The 5,000-nt window shown below is 29.7% G+C and overlaps 1 non-coding gene across 1 annotated transcript; it reads left to right on the forward strand.

The window, feature by feature from the left end:
- The first annotated feature begins 577 nt into the window (after positions 1-577).
- TRNAT-UGU (transfer RNA threonine (anticodon UGU)) lies at positions 578-650 on the forward strand. Its single transcript has one exon. It is a non-coding gene; the product is annotated as a tRNA-Thr (tRNA).
- The last annotated feature ends 4,350 nt before the right edge of the window (positions 651-5,000 follow it).

Consider the following 5,000-nt stretch of genomic DNA (forward strand, 5'->3'; position numbering starts at 1 on the left):
ATAAATATAAAATAAAAATATATAATATAGAGATAAATAATAAATAATTATAAAAATTATAAATATATTTATAATTTATTTTTATAATTTTTATAATTATAATAAAATTAGAATTAAATTATAATAATATTATTATAATTTAATATTATTAAATATAATGTTATTAAATATTAATATGATTAAATTAAAATATGATTAAATTAAAATATCATTTTTAATATGATTAAAATATAATCAAATAGAATGATTAAAATATAATCAAATAGAATTATATTATTCTATTCTTAATTATTATATTCTATCAATATTAGATTGAATATTAGATTGAATCTACCATTATTATATATTATTATATATTATTATATATCATTATATTAAATATGATTATATTAAATATGGCATAAATTATGTATGGCATAAATATGGCATTTAAAATTTAAAATTCTAGTTTTTCTAAATTCTAGTCTATAATTCATATTAATAATTCATAGTAATTATGAATAACTAATAGATAGTTAATAGATAAGATCGTAATAGTTTGCTGAATTCCTATGGATACAAAATTTCTATTATTTGAGCCCGCTTAGCTCAGAGGTTAGAGCATCGCATTTGTAATGCGATGGTCATCGGTTCGATTCCGATAGCCGGCTTTCTCTATTTGTTTGCTTTTTTACTTTTTTACATGATTGATAATGTTTTTTTGAAATCAAAGAACATTGAAAAAGCTTTTTCCCCTTTTCTTTCCAAAGGTCAACGATCCGTTTATTATGTCGTAGAAACTTTCAATTAGGAATAAAATTGGAGGAGTTAGATCTTTGCAGAATAAATCAAGAAAAAAAAAAAGGAAACTTTTTTTGGTTTAATTTTTAGATTTTAATTTTTATATTTTATATTTAATATATATTTTATATTTAATATATTTATATATTATATATATTTTATTTTAATTTCTATTTTTTGTATACATTATATACAATATACATTATATACAATACAAAAAAGTATGGATATTGATCCAATTCATCTCATTAATATTTGTAGTACAATCCTTCAGTCGATTTCGCTTCATTTAGTTCAGTTTTAATTTAGGTTTATGAAATTTCAATAAAATTCAAATTAATAAGGAGTCTTTATGTCGCGTTACCGAGGGCCTCGTTTCAAAAAAATACGCCGTCTGGGGGCTTTACCGGGACTAACTAGTAAAAGTCCTAGAGCCGGAAGCGATCTTAGAAACCGATCGCGCTCCGGTAAAAAATCTCAATATCGTATTCGTTTAGAAGAAAAACAAAAATTGCGTTTTCATTATGGCCTTACAGAACGACAATTACTTAAATACGTTCGTATTGCCAGAAAAGCAAAAGGGTCAACAGGTCAGGTTTTACTACAATTACTTGAAATGCGTTTGGATAACATCCTTTTTCGATTAGGTATGGCTTCAACTATTCCTCAAGCCCGCCAATTAGTTAACCATAGACATATTTTAGTTAATGGTCGTACAGTAGATATACCAAGTTATCGCTGCAAACCCCGAGATATTATTTCAGCGAGGGATGAACAAAAATCTAGAACTCTGATTCAAAATTATCTTGATTCATCCACCCATGAGGAATTACCAAAGCATTTGACCCTTCACACATTACAATATAAAGGATTAGTCAATCAAATAATAGATAGGAAATGGGTCGGTTTGAAAATAAATGAATTGCTTGTCGTAGAATATTATTCTCGTCAGACTTAAACCTAACTAAAATAACAAAACAAGGGTTCTGCTCCCTTTTCACCTGAGTTAAGGTTAAGTAAAGGAAGACAGGGTAAGGGATTTGATTCGGAAATTTTATTTTTCTCCTATTCATGTATGATAGATCCGTAGGTAGATTTTCATCCCCTGTACGCTATTTTACGTATTCCGTATTAAAAAGAAATTGGGAATAGAGAATCTATATCAAAGAAGGGTCTAACTCTTTAGTATCTGTTCTTATTTGATTTGATACATTGTAGTCAGTTACATTGGCGAATTAGGTGAAGGTGCGGAAAGAGAGGGATTCGAACCCTCGGTAAACAAAAGTCTACATAGCAGTTCCAATGCTACGCCTTGAACCACTCGGCATCTCTCCTACATAATTATTATGGCCGATAACCCGAGCGAATAGCGAGTTATTCATATTAGATTGTTCGAGAGGTACGAACAATATCAATTCTAACTAGAAAACTAGCTATAAAAATAGAAAACTTTTCATCACTTTTTTCAGCACTTTTTCTTTAGCCTCCCGACTCGAAGAAATTTTTTTGTGAGGGGGCTGTTAAAAATAAATAATATAATACGATAAACATATACCATATATATCTATTCATGTTTGCGAAAAAGGCACTCCCATCTTTTTCTGATATTTCTACCGGACTGGATTAAATCAATGAATTGAAACGAATCAAATCAATCGATTGGTTTTTTTTTTTTAGACTATGCTTAATGGATATTTTTAGTTCATAATTCTCTTTAGACTCTAATTCCCCATTTCTATAAGAATTCTAAAATTCTTTTCCAGTTTTAGATCTCTCAACAACAACCTCTTACTCTGTAAATCTATTACAAATTCATAAATCCTCTAAGGGATTTTTATATTTGATTATATGTTGTATACCTGCTATGCACAAAACACAAAAAAGGGCAGTTATTTTATTTTCATCATAGAACGATTATTCGATTATTTTTCCTCTTTTTATCATAATTTAATCAAAACTTCTCTAATTTTGCTAATCTATCCTAATCCGTAGGATAAATTTTTTGATTCTTCAACTTCGATGAAATCGTAATAATTCTTTTTTCTTTTTATATTTTAATTCTTATACTAATAAATTCTTATACTAATAAATTTGGATGAAATAAATAGGATTCAAATATTTCTTTTTTTTTTTTTTTCTTGATTCCTGCCAAAAAAATTGAAGTAAAGTAGAGGGCTATATCTTTTTTTTTTTTTTTTTTATGGAATGGGTCTGCTTTTATGTTATTTCGTACTGTACGCTTCCTTTGTTTGTGAGATCCTTTTTTTTTTCTCACGAAGGGGTAATGAAAAGAGTTATAGAATGGATTGCTACCTATGCCTAGATCGCGGATAAATGGAAATTTTATTGATAAGACCTTTTCAATCGTAGCCAATATCTTATTACGAATAATTCCGACAACTTCAGGAGAAAAAGAGGCATTTACTTATTACAGAGATGGTGCGATTTGATTATTATTATATAATTATAATTATTTTATATATTTTAATTATTTTATATATATTTTTTTTTTTATTTTTATTTTACCGCTCTTAGTCTTAGGAAAAAGACACATGATTCGGAATAGAAAAAAAAAAAAAAAAGACTATTGAAAAAAAAAAAAGAAATCTACGCTTGTTGAAGGTGAAGTTTATAAATAAAGCAATTCCTTCTGTCGTGTATCCCCGATTAATGCAACCTCAGATGCTTCAATTGTTGATTCGAGTATTGAGCGAAAGGTTACACCTATGGGTCTGTATTGTGGGTCAACCCTACTACACTAGTACCAATAGGCGGCATAGAGGAAGAAGCACTACATCTAGGAATCAACAACACGAAAACTTTGTTATTGTTATAAAGGATTCCCTTTCCTTATCGGGATCGGAACTAAGAGAAATGGTTGGGACAACAAACATCCATCTTGTTCGTACTTTGGATACCCATATAACCATCGAAGATTGTTGAAGTGACTAATTCCTGAAATTAAGGAGCGTTGAGAACAAAGAAATTGTTGGAGTTTACTTTATTTATCTAGTACGAACACGCTTGATGGTAAGAAAAGATCTTTTGCAAGAGGGTTGGCTAGAGATTTCTTGTAAAAACATTAGCCCCGCTCAGTTCATAATGACAATATTTCGACCTTTTTTTTAATTCCATGGATTATTCTCATTATGCACATAAAGGAGGAGCCGTATGAGGTGAAAATCTCACGTACGGTTTTGGAACGGAGAATTCGTTGAATCGAATGACGACCGTAACGGATGTCGGCTCAATCCGAAGGAAATTATGCGGAAGCCTTACAGAATTATTATGAAGCTATGCGACTAGAAATTGATCCCTATGATCGAAGTTATATACTCTATAACATAGGCCTTATCCACACAAGTAACGGAGAACATACAAAAGCTTTAGAATATTATTTTCGAGCACTAGAACGAAACCGTTCTTACCACAAGCTTTTAATAATATGGCTGTGATCTGTCATTACGTGCGACTATCTCCACTATAGAAATAAAAAAAAAAAGGAAAGAAAGAGCAAATACGCTAGTAAATAAATACGCTAGTAAATAAAATAGGCTTTCTACATATTGCATCGTCCAAAAAACGATTTTTATCAGCTGTAACAAAAAAAGAAAAAAAAAAAGAAACTTCATAGAAGTCAAAATATGAAGAAATATATATGCCTAGATACTTTATTCTATGGATAAAGGATCTAATTGATAGAGGAAGCACCGTAAAGATCAATTAGCGAGGTTTTGGGCCGATACAATAAAAATAAATAAGAACTGCTTATTTATGTCATGATATGAGATAAAAATTAGGAATCAACTTATGTAATAGAGCCGATCCCCTAAGTTATTGAGCAGCGGTGTAGCATCAGATCCCAAAGACAGTAAGTCTTTTTTATGAGGAAGAAGTCTTTTTCAAGGATTCTATATAAATTTATATATGATATGAAACCGAGATAGTTACCTTTCAGAAAAATCTAACGGACGATAATCCCGAAACGCCTATGCTTTATTTTTCTGAAGGTGGGAGAAAAGATAAAACTCATTATTAATTTAATCCAAATTAAAGTTTGAAACTCATGTAATTAACCTCTTTTGGTTAACCCGAGACAAATCGATAGGATCTATGAGAAATCTCATTCAATTGGATATATGGTAGGGTAAAAAAATGGGACACCAAAAGAATTGACTGCCGAGCCGTATGAGGTAGGAAACTCTCAAGTACGGTTCTAA

The sequence above is a fragment of the Durio zibethinus genome, unplaced genomic scaffold (genome assembly GCF_047325235.1).
Source record: "Durio zibethinus cultivar Kanyao isolate XHJ-2024 unplaced genomic scaffold, ASM4732523v1 HiC_scaffold_176, whole genome shotgun sequence".
NCBI lineage: Eukaryota > Viridiplantae > Streptophyta > Magnoliopsida > Malvales > Malvaceae > Durio > Durio zibethinus.